Here is a 12339-nt window from a genome sequence, read left to right on the forward strand (position 1 = left end):
ATACAGTATGTTGCAGAATTAATTGCTTCAGAGCTGTAACTAGTTAAATGGGTCAAGGCATGAGGACGATTGGCGCACTGATTATGGCGCTACAGTTAAGCTTCATCCAAGGAATTAGTACATGCTGCTGGTGTAATAATTTAAAGGATTATTTTGTCTTACATTCTTGTGACTGGAACAACTTGAACACATGAGAACCAGCCTCCTGCTTTTGCTGCTGTGGTACATTTGTTGGAGTTGCAGGTCAGCAGCAGCTGTATAGCCACGTGTTTCCCTCCACCCTTTTGTAAAACTAGAATAGACCAACAGATGTTACTGGGATCTGTTCCATTACATTCTTGATTGTTGAGTCCTAAGCATTACTGATCAGGAAAATGTACAAGTGATTTCACATTCTGCTGAATTCTTCCTTCTATCTACATACTTGTATAACACAGGTTTCCTCCTCCATCTGTGGATCTTCTCATTTAATCATATTACACGCTACAAAGGGGTGTTCCTTCCGCTCAAACATAAGTTTTAATGTGTTGTTGCCCATGGTAAGACTAACAATTCATTCCATACTTGTTGTTATCTAACAAGTATGGAATCTTCAGTCTCCTTCCCTTAGTTCTGATCTGCTGCTTTCTGCTGAAGACACACAAAACTTTGTGTGGGCTTTTCTCAGTCTCCCTCTCCTCCCTTTTGAGACAGTTAATGTAAACATGTCCTTATCTGCAACTTCGTTGCTTCTTTGTAGTGCCGGAAGGGATATTCACAGTGAGTCCACTAGCAAGCAACTCGCCCTCAGTTTAACCCTTCTTGTAACTTTGTAGCTTCTTTGTAATGCTAGAAGTGTGGAATGAATTGTTAGTCTAGCTATGGGCTGCAACATATGAAAAGTTATGTTTGAGTGGAATACGCCTTTAACCCCTTAACGACATTGGGCGTAAATTTACACCCTGATGCCGGTAAGGGAGTTTAGAGCGGGGCCGCGCGGCGACACCGCTCTGAACCGCGGCGGTCCCGGGTGCCACTTGTAGCCCGGGACCGCTGGTATTAGCGGGCACGGTCCGATCGCCGTGCCCGCTAATACAGTAATCAGATGCAGCTGTCAAACATGACAGCTGCATCCGATTACCGGACGCAGCACTTCCCTGGTGTCTAGTGGAGGAGATCGCTCCTCCGGGATGTTATCCCGGAGGAGCGATCTCCATAACTGAAGCCGGCCGGGGACCGCTCCAAGATGGCGCCGTCCCCGGCTCGGCACTCGTTTGCTTCTGGCTGCAGCAGCCGAAAACAAACGAGTGCCGATCTCATGGATCTCTGCAGCATATCTATGCTGCAGAGATCTCAATGAGAGATCAAAGCACTTATACTAGAAGTCCCCTAGGGGGGCTTCTAGTATAAGTGTAAAAGTAAAAAAAAAAGTGTCATTATTAGTAAAAAGCCCCCTCCCCTAATAAAAGTCTGAATCACCCCCCTTTTCCCAGGTTATAAATAAAAGTAAATAAATAAATAAACATGTTTGCTATCGCCACGTGCGTAATCGCCCAAACTATTAATTAATCACATTCCTGATCTCGCACGGTAAACGGCGTCAGCGCAAAAAAATCCCAAAGTGCAAAATTGCGCATTTTTGGTCGCATCAAATCCAGAAAAATTGTAATAAAAAGCGATCAAAAAGTCGTATATGCGCAATCAAGGTACCGATAGAAAGAACACATCATGGCGCAAAAAATGACACCTGAAACAGCCCCATAGACCAAAGGATAAAAGCGCTATAAGCCTGGGAATGGAGCGATTTTAAGTGTTGACAATGGTTTAAATTTTTTACAGGCCATCAGATACAATATAAGTTATACATGTTATATATCGTTTTAATCGTAACGACTTGAGGAACATATATAACAAGTCAGTTTTACCTCAGGGCGAATGGCGTAAAAACACATTTCCCCCAAATAAACAAAATGCGTTTTTTTTTTCAATTTCACCACACTTTGAATTTTTTTCTGGTTTCGCAGTGTACTTTATGCAAAAATTCAGCCTGTCATTGCAAAGTACAATTAGTGACGCAAAAATTAAGGGCTCATGTGGGTCTCTAGGTGGAAAAATGCAAGCGCTATGGCCTTTTAAGCACAAGGAGGAAAAACCGAAAACACAAAAATCGAAATTGGCTCTGTCCTTAAGGGGTTAAGACTTAAAATTTGTTGGACTTTATTGCATTAAACAATGAATGTTAAATCTAAAGACTCTCTTTAAAAGCTTTAAAGGGATATTTTTCATACGCTCTGAGCCACAAGTCTTTGGGGAGGTCCCTTGCAGCTATTTCCTGCCTCCACACCCTGTTGGATTGGCTGGTGCAGAAAAAAACCTACCACGGGACGTCCCAATGACTTGTGGTTCAGGCAGCAGACACGTGGGGGTAGATTTATCAAACGTGGTGTAAAATGAAACTGACTCAGTTGCCCCAAAGATTCCACCTTTCATTCGTCACATGAAATGAAAGGTGGAATCTGATTGGTTGCTAGGGGCAACTGAGCCAGTTTCACTTTACACCATGTTTGATAAATCTCCACCATGTGACCAGTTCCTTTGAAAGGGTTTTCCAGCGTTGGAAAAAACACAGCCACCTTCTTCCAGAGACAGCACCACTCTTGTCTCCAGTGTGGGTGCGGTTTTGCAACTCTGTTCCATTGAAGTGAATGGAGCTTTATTTAACGCTGGATAACCCCTTTAACAAATGTATTATGTATTTTGGTATTTGGCACTCGTAAAATATCTTTATTTAGAGAATTTGTATCTAAGTGCCAGCAGTCCTTTTGCAAAATCACAGATCCAATTGAAAGGATGGAAATTGTGCTCTAGAAATAGTACTTATTAAACAGGAGGTTTGGGAATTAAGAAGGAACGTATATTATGTCTGCATTCCTAATCTGTTTTTTTTTTTTTTTTTGTGGATACGCAAAAAATGGGAAGGGGATAAATAATTGGTTATCCAGTGGCCCAATAAAAAGCACGAAAAGCATATATGTTCTCTCACTAATCCCCCACTGATAGTTTGACACCTTTCCCTCTTGTCTATGCTGCTCCTAGCCCTGGAATAAAACTTTTACAAATGATCCTAGTTTTACATCATGGCAGCTGGGCAGGAAAATAAATCTCCCAGCAAGCATTGCAACAACTGCCCCTATCTTGTAGTATTTCCCACCACTGGCTCGATCTTCTGTTTGCACAGTAAGCACAATATCTATCAGAAATCTAGGGGGAGATTTATCAGACATGGTGTAAAGTAAAACTGGCTCAGTTGCCCCTAGTAACCAATCAGATTCCACCTTTTATTTCTCACAGACCCTTAGGAAAATGAAAAGTGGAACTTGATTGGTTGCTAGGGGCAACTGAGCCAGTTTCACTGTACACCATCTTTGATAAATCTCCCCCATAGTCTCAGAATTCATGTGAAAATCAAAGTGTAGTTTACTCAAACGGTGCAGACAAATATATCAGAAAAGTAACAAGTGTAGCATACAAAGCGCAAAGTTTTGACTTTTTTGTATGCCACACTTGTGACACTTCTGATTATTTTATTTTGTCTGCACTGTTTGATAGAATAAGCTACAGTTTGATTTTCACCTTAATCCTGGGAGTTCTGTAGATTATATTTGTCCTTTATACTGAGGTCCATTGTTGGGACATATCTGTTGGCACCAGCTGAGCTCTGATGTAGTGCTGCTTATATATCTTTGGAATATCTGTCCATTTAAGTAGATTAGAAAGAGATGAGATGAAACAACAGTGTCTCCTTTCCCCTATACCGCTCAGGAGAGGCTGTTCTGTCCCTACCCTTGGCGGTGTGCCAGATATTTAAGTATGTTCGGCAATTTGAGAATATTATGCATCTTTGAAACTGTCTAGTGTACGTTTTAGAACATTTTTAAATTGGGTAACTTTTTTTTTTTTTTTTTTAGCCAGTAGCTTGCATCAAAGAGTTGTTAGTGCATATAGGCCACGTCCATTTGATGAAGCCACGCCTAGCTACACTACACCCACCTTATTGAATGTATGCTGCAAATCTGAATTAATTTTGTCTTAGTTGTTTTGAAAATCGAATAATATGACGGACCTCTCTATATTTATCTCTCCCAGATTGTTAAAGTGACACTGTCATCCCCTATTTGCATTATGACTGCTCTCCATAGGTGTAAAGAGTAAATGTTACAGCTTTCATTTCTTATTTTATATCACGCCTCATGGTGCTTGTTCTGGTAAAAAGTCGTTTTGATCACCTGTGGATTGGTATATGTGGGTGGGGCCACACAGCCAATCCACAGGTGATAAAAACAACTTTTTACTAGAACACAGGTGTAAAATAAGTAAAGCTGTAACATTTACCCTTTTACATCTGTGGAGAGCAGCCAAAATGCAAATAGGGGGTGACAGTGTCACTTTAAGAAAAGATGTGTTGCCATTTTTCAGAAATAGAAGTGAATTTGGTAAAACAGACTTACCAGAAGATTTGGCTGATCTTCACATGTCTGTCTAGTTCATGAATGTACTCCAGCCTCCTGGAGCCTTTACTGGTGTCATGTGTCTGTAGCAGTGAGTTCATAGAGTTACCATTGTGGTGAAGTCTGGTAGAGGCACTGAATGCTGAAGTTGCTGGCATGAGCCCTCTGAACCGTCTTTCCTTGGAACGGTGTACATGGGAAAGTCCTATCTGCAGCAGATGTTTTACATTTTTCTCAGAGATCTCTCTGACTCTATTAACCCTGTGTGTGTGTGTCGGGAGTTAATGGGAGTGGGAATGGGAGTTAAGAACCTGCAGTCCCTTCAGTGATGTGTTTGCATACATTTATTTTTCTTTTTAGTATAAAATTATTATTATTAATAATATTAATTTATTGTTATTGTTGTTATTATTATTATCATTATTATTATCATTATTATTATCATTATCATTATTATTATTATCATCATCATCATCCTGGGGGAAGGCGGTGTGAAAAATACAGTATAAGGCTATGTTCACACAACAAATATTTTCGTAAAATCACGGCCGTTGTACATCAATTGTTCCGAAAATATACGTTACCTCTCAGTCTATGGGATCCCGGCTATGTGTATAAGCTCCGATCGGGATGCCTAGCGGCGCCGCAAGGAGCTGACATGTCAGTTTTCTGCAGCCGCTATTCAGTGAATAGCAGCCGTAGACAACCCTGTTAGTGCACACTGTGGAGTGAGTGGCTCCGGCTGCTCGCTCCATAGCGTGCAGTGGAGAGTTCTGATGTGGGCACGCACGGATGCGCCCGCATCAGAACACTGCGGGCAAAAAGATCATCCGGCTGGTACTACAGTTGGTGCAGCTGGGAAGATCTTTTCAGAAACTGTCCGTTCTGTGACCCGGCCGGGTCATGGAACGGCTGGTCTCATACATTTGTATGAACATGGCCTAATCAGTCTGCTCAAATATTTCTGCTTAGATTCTTTCCTTGGGCCGGCATGTTTAAAGGGGTTATCCAGCGCTACAAAAACATGGCCACTTTCCCCCCTACTGTTGTCTGCAGTTCGGGTGGGGTTTACAATTAAGCTCCATTTACTTCAATGGAACAGTTTCAAAACCCCACCCAAACTGGAGGCAAGAGTAGGGGGAAAGTGGCCATGTTTTTGTAGCGCTGGATAACCCCTTTAACATGGCAGGTTCATGTTACTTAAGATAGTTGCACTAATACAGGTCTGGCTTATTGATAACCTAGAACGACTTAAGGCCTTTTACATGAGACAATTATCGGAAAAATGCTCATTCCTGATAATCTTTCCCTGTAATAGGGTGATATGCATACCAATGCAGTATATAATACAGAGGGGATAAATAGATATTACATGAGAGACGCTTGTGAGAGGAGCGGAGCACACTGGGAGTAGTTTTCCTGGGCTGTTTGGGTATTTTTCTTGTAATATTGTGACAGCTTGACAGTGGGTGCCATTGTGGGTGCCAGTTGGCTCCTACAGACCTAATAAGCTATCTGTGTGCCCTTTAATTTATGTATTGGAGAGGACTTCTGAAATTCCAGCCTCATTGCCGGGACTGTGTTCTAGTTGGCATGACACGTTTCTGATAAACACGTTTTGGTATCGCATTTTCGCCCAAAGGATGCACTTTATTTTTAACCTGGGTATAACAAGCTTCTGCTACTAGAACATACTGCGGTTACTGAGCTGCTTCCTCCTCTGCTTTACTTAACACATGAATGAGAGTCTTTATTTCCTACTCCCTTTCCATATATATGTAGCGTCTGCTGTAACGTGCTGCATGGTAAAACAGTTATAACCGCGGTCTGTGAACCCAGCTCATGATTTGGGGGATTTCTCCACATTGTGGTAGGATGATGTTGGTGAAAATTGCTTTCACTTTAGGACACCTACATCCACATGCCGGGTGGGGAAACGCTCCATTATAAGGCTTCCTCGTCTGTAGCCTCTGTAATACGGGACGTAGGAATAATCCCTAAGAAAGGATTAAAGGGCAACTCTTCCTCCCCCCAAATCAACTTTTGCCAGAGATTTGTAATTTACGTCTATTATAAAAAAAAAAATATCTTTAAGTCTTCCAGTACAGTAATGAGGACAGGGCTGGAGATCAATCTGTCATGATTAAGTAAGAATGACACCACTGGACACTTTAAAAGGAGGCTGGTGCTTGGCATCATTGTTTCTCTTCTGTTAACCATGGTTATCTCTAAAGAAACACGTGCAGTCATCATTGCACTGCACAAAAATGGCCTAACAGAGAAGAGTATCGCATCTAGAAAGATTGCACCTCAGTCAAGATTGCACCTCGCATCATCAAGAACCTCAAGGAGAGAGGTTCCATTGTTGCCAAAAAGGCTCCAGGGCGTCAAAAAAGACCAGCAAGCGCCAGGACCGTCTCTTAAAAGTTTTTCAGCCGCTGGATCGGGCTACAAGCAGTGCAGAGCTTGCTCGGGAATGGCAGCAGGCAGGTGTGAGTGCATCTGCACGCACTGTGAGGCGGAGACTCTTGGAGCAAGGCCTGGTCTCAGGGAGGGCAGCAAAGAAGCCACTTCTCTCCAGAAATAACATCAAGGACAGACTGATATTCGGCAAAAGGTACAGGGAGTGGACTACTGAGGTAAAGTCATTTTCTCTGATGAATCCCCTTTCCGATTGTTTGGGACATCTAGAAAACAGCTTATTCGGAGAAGACAAGGTGAGCGCTACCACCAGTCTTGTCTCATGCCAACTGTAAAGCATCCTGAAACCATTCATGTGTGGGGTTGCTTCTCAGCCAAGGGAATCTGCTCTCTCACAGTCTTGCCTAAAAACACAGCCATGAATGAAGAATGGTACCAGAATGTTCTCCAAGAGCAACTTCTCCCAACCGTCCAAGAGCAGTTTGGCGATCAACAATGCCTTTTCCCGTATGATGGAGCACCTTGCCATAAAGCAAAGGTGATGACTAAATTGCTCAGGGAACAAAACACATTTTGGGTCCATGGCTTGGAAACTCCCCAGATCTTAATCCCATTGAGAACTTGTGGTCAATCATCAAGAGACGGGTGGACAAACAAAAACCAACAAATTCTGACAAAATGCAAGCATTGATTGTGCAAGAATGGACTGCTATCAGTCAGGATTTGGTCCAGAAGTTGATTGAGAGCATGCCACGGAGAATTGCAGAGGTCCTGAAGAAGGGTCAACACTGCAAATATTGACTTGCTGCATTCTCATTCTAACTGTCAATATAAGCTTTTGTTACTCATAATATGATTGCAGTTATATTTTTGTATGTGATAAAGAAAAAAAACATCTGACAAACACACATAAAAACCAGAGGGAAGCAGATCATGTGAAAATATAATATTGGTGTCATTCTTAAAACTTTTGGCCATGACTGTACTTATCTGCTGATGTGTGTCCTGCAGGAAGTGGTGTATTCTTTCCAGTCTGACACAGTGCTCTCTGCTTCCACCTCTGTCTGTATCAGGAACTGTCTAGAGCAGTAGCAAATTCCCATAGAAAGCCTCTCCTACTTTCCACACGGGAAAGACTATTACTTCCTGCAGGACATACGGCAGCTGATAAGTACTGGAATACTTGAGACTTTTCAATAGAAGTAAATTACAAAACTCTGCCACTTTCTGACACTAGTTGATTTGAAAGAAAGTAAAAATTGCTGGAGTTGCCTTTTACCACCTTTTTTATGGTTTCCATTGCTGAGATGTGTGTGGTTAAAGTTTGTCTGATATTTCAGTCCAGGTAGGTGTGAAGCAGAGACTGTAGAGCAATATGGTCGGCACATGGTAGAAAAGACAACACGGCACAGCTTTTAGGAGGAGAGTGAGTACTCTAGCTTTATACAAAGGCTCCAAAAGACCACCCAATTATCCAGACCACTTCACTGCAATTTTGGGTGGTAGCTTCAAAGAGGTTTCAAAGTACTGTACAATATGTTCCAAAAAAAAAAAAAAAACAACCAATTTACATAGAATTTTTTATGACTTTTGAACACCTCTTTAGCTATGCAGACTTCCCCTGAAGATCACATCTGACTGTTTCCTGTGAGACATCTCATATTGGGGAATCGAAACCAAGTCTTGCATATATTCTGTGTAAAGGGAAACCACAGTCAGCACTCTTCTGTCTGATGGAACACTAATAACTTCTATTATTTGCTCTAGCTCTGTTCTCAAAGAGGAATTATAGGGAAGAGGATGTGGATTACTAATCTGCCTTTATTATCTGTTACCGCTACGCTGTTTTTCTTTTCTCTTGCTGCTTCTCTACATGCCATTAAGGCTGGGTTCACACTTCTTTTTTGCAATCTGTTTTTTCCATCTGTTTTTTGCAAAAAAACGGATGCCTTTGTGTGCATCAGTTTTGATCCGTTTTTTCTATTGACTTCCATTATATAAAAAAAGGATCAAAATTGATCTTTTTTTTTTTTTTTTTTTTTTATGGACACAAAAATGAGGTCTAATACCTTTTTTTTGTGTACGTAAAAAAAGACCCAAATACGTTTTGATTTATTTATATATATATATATATATATATATATATATATATATATATATATATATATTATATATACAGTGTTACCTTGGTTTAAGAGTAACTTGGTTTAAGAGCGTTTTGGTTTAAGAGCTCACAGTTTTTAAAAATTGTGACTTGGTTTAAGAGCATTGCTTTGGTTTAAGAGCTCCCTGGACTGGGTGGGAGCGTGAATGGGGGAGGGGCATGGTCTGCATAGCTGGGTCTACAGCACTGTACTCTGACCCAGGAAGTCTCCCTCACCTTCCAAACCATAACAGATCCACTCCAGGCTGGGGCTTACATCAGGGGACAGGACTGTGGGGGTAATCTCTTCATAGTGGTAACCCCTCTCTCCCCGGACAGAGAGCGCTGTTATACTGTGCTCGCATCTGTCCTGCTCATTTCTTCATGCTCCCTGCAGTCTGTCAGCCCTTGTGTTTCCCATCCTCCTCATTACTGTACAGTAACTTATAATATCACATATTCTGCTGTTTCTGAATGTTTGTTTCATTAGATTTACCTGTTATTCAGAATAATAAATCATTATTTTTGGGGTGTGGAACCAATTGTTTGCATTTCTATGATTTCTTATGGGAAAGTTTGCTTTGGTTTAAGAGCGGATTTGGATTACAAGCATGGTCCTGGAACGAATTATGCTTGTAATCCAAGGCACCACTGTATATATAATATATGGCACACAGAGGCATGTTTTTTTTTTTTTTTTTAACTGATGAAAAAAAAAAAGATTGCAAAAACATAGTGTGAACCCTGTCTAATCTGGTTGGCACACTGGTTGGCGGTAATTTCCCCCTCTGTGCTCTGCTTCACCTGCCCACTACCTCTTCATGAATTTTTATCGGGCACTCCTCACTGCTGTATACTTGATGATGAATATTCATGAAGATAGACATGATTAGTGCATAGGGGGGTTACGTACCGCCCCAGTGTGCTGAACACCCTATACAAAAACCCCTTCAAATCTTGGTTTTTATTATCTGTTTTCCATAGTTTAATAGTAGGGATTGTTATTTGTAGGGCTCATTTAGTTAAATATTTCAGCAAATGCATTCATTTTAGCAAACAGGTCGCCTTCTTCTGATAGGCTGTTCTTTCCCTACCATTTTTGGCAACTCTTAGGTCTAGAACAGGGGTAGGGAGGCTCTCCAGCTGTTCCAAAAACTACAACTCCCATCATGCCTGGGCAGCCAAAGCTAAAGCAATGAAACAATGAACAACTGCAATTTATTGCATGTGTGAACACCGCTATATAGTTAATCATGTAGGGTGCATCAAGGTAAATATTTTTGCAAATAACGTCATTTAGCAAACTTGCCTCCTTCTATTGATATACCACTTTTTCCCCACCATTTGCTGACAGCTTGTTGTCTAGGTTATCGACCACTACTCTGCTCTAAAAGCAGTGGTGTGGCTGGTATATATAGCTATAGTATATAAATTATATAATAGAGGGAGAGAGATATATATCTGTCTAACTTAGAAAAGTGGTCTGGCAGTATGTGTGTGTATATCTATGTATCATACTGCCAGACTGCTTATAGAGCAGAGTGGTGGTCGGTAACCGAGGCGACAAGCTGTCAGCAAATGGTAAGAAAAAGCTGCATATCAGGAGCAGTCGGTAAATGAATGTGTTTGCAAAACTATTAACCTTTATGCACCCTACATTATTAACTATATAGCGGTGTTTACACATGCAGTAAAACAATGAAATGCCATGTGAATTCATAATTTAATTGCAGTAATTGATTGCTTCATTGCAGTGCTGCATCACTACTTTGCTTTACTGCATCACTTCATTCCAGTAATGAATTCCTTATGCTGGGTTTACACGAAACGATAATTGGCCCGATCGTACGATTAACGATGTCGGAGTAACTATTTTTTTTTTTTCATAACGATCAGTGTTTAGACGGTACGATATATCGTGCAGAAAAATCGTTTGCGCGCTTGCAGCCTGGCCTGGCCCCCCACTCATCCGCAGCCCGGCCCCACGGTCAACTGCAGCCCCCTGCGCCGCTCCGATCGCCACCCCCGCCGCCGCTGCTCCGATCGCCGCCGCTCCGATAAACAATCCCCCGAGAATTTCAAACTGCTCCTCTTCAGCACTGATTGGCTGAAGAGGAGCCGTTTGTAATTCCCGGCTCCCCTCTTCAGCCAATCAATGCACGGCAGCACTGATTGGCTGAAGAGGGAAGCCGGGAATTTCAAATGACTCCTCTTCAGCCAATCAGTGCTGCCGTGCATTGATTGGCTGAAGAGGGGAGTCGGGAATTTCAAACGGCTCCTCTTCAGCCAATCGGTGCTGAAGAGGAGCACTGATTGTCTGAAGAGGAGCCGTTTGAAATTCCCGGCTCACATCTTCAGCCAATCAATGCACTGAAGAGGGGAGCCGGGGATTTCGAAGACCTGCTACGCGGAGCAGGTAACGTATGCTCATGGCCGGAGCGGCAGGGGGGGGGGGGGGGGGGGGGGGGCTGGGGGTGTCGGTAATCGGAGCGGGGGTGGCGATCGAGCCGGAGCGGGGGGCGCGCTGCGGGCGGCTGGACTTTCGCGCGACGACTGTTTACATGGAAAGATCAGCGAATTTTTGGCGAACAACGATTTAAGAACAAGATAAAAGATCAAAATGAACGATTTCTCGCTTGTCGTTCGATCGTTCGCTGTGTTTACACGTACGATTATCGTTCGAATTCGATCGTTATCGTGCAAATTCGAACGATAATCGTTCCTTGTAAACCCAGCATAAGTTGCCTTTCAGCCCTCCTTTATTGTTGACACAGTGAAACTCCATGTGTGAACATACCCTATTAGCTGAAATGGTAATACCCCCTTTACACAAACTGCACAGCAGAACAAAATAACAAAGGTAGATTTGCTGTCGGCATCCCCTGCCTATACGGACATAAAAGCAGATTGGACTCTTCTATCACGCTGTTAGTTTACCGTTAATGCATCTAAAATGTAAGGAGTGCGTTTGAATCCCTATAAGCAGCATCAACCACAAAAAGGAGGAGACCTATATAAAGGGAACTTTACACAGTACTACTATCCACCTCAGGAGCCAGATACACTGCTTTGGGATCCGATATGACCCTTTCATTGACTTGGGAGCAGGGGCTTTGATGGACATCCGCAGAAATCAGTCTAAAAAATGAGGAGCCAGAAGCCAAATTGTGGCTATGCTGGGATTTCTCTGACCCTGTCACTTGTAATCTACAGCATTTGTCCTGCAAGTTCACTATTTATTACTATCATTTCCTGGTAGCAAGGATGCAACCTGCTTTAGAGAGATTT

The 12339-nt window shown here is 42.3% G+C and overlaps 1 protein-coding gene across 1 annotated transcript in view; it reads left to right on the top strand.

Annotated features, from left to right (window-relative positions):
* LOC138785604 (hippocampus abundant transcript 1 protein-like) overlaps positions 1-12339 on the top strand; it is a 54582-nt gene that overhangs the window by 28278 nt on the left and 13965 nt on the right. The gene's annotated exons all lie outside the window — the stretch shown is intronic.

This window comes from Dendropsophus ebraccatus, chromosome 3 (genome assembly GCF_027789765.1).
Source record: "Dendropsophus ebraccatus isolate aDenEbr1 chromosome 3, aDenEbr1.pat, whole genome shotgun sequence".
NCBI lineage: Eukaryota > Metazoa > Chordata > Amphibia > Anura > Hylidae > Dendropsophus > Dendropsophus ebraccatus.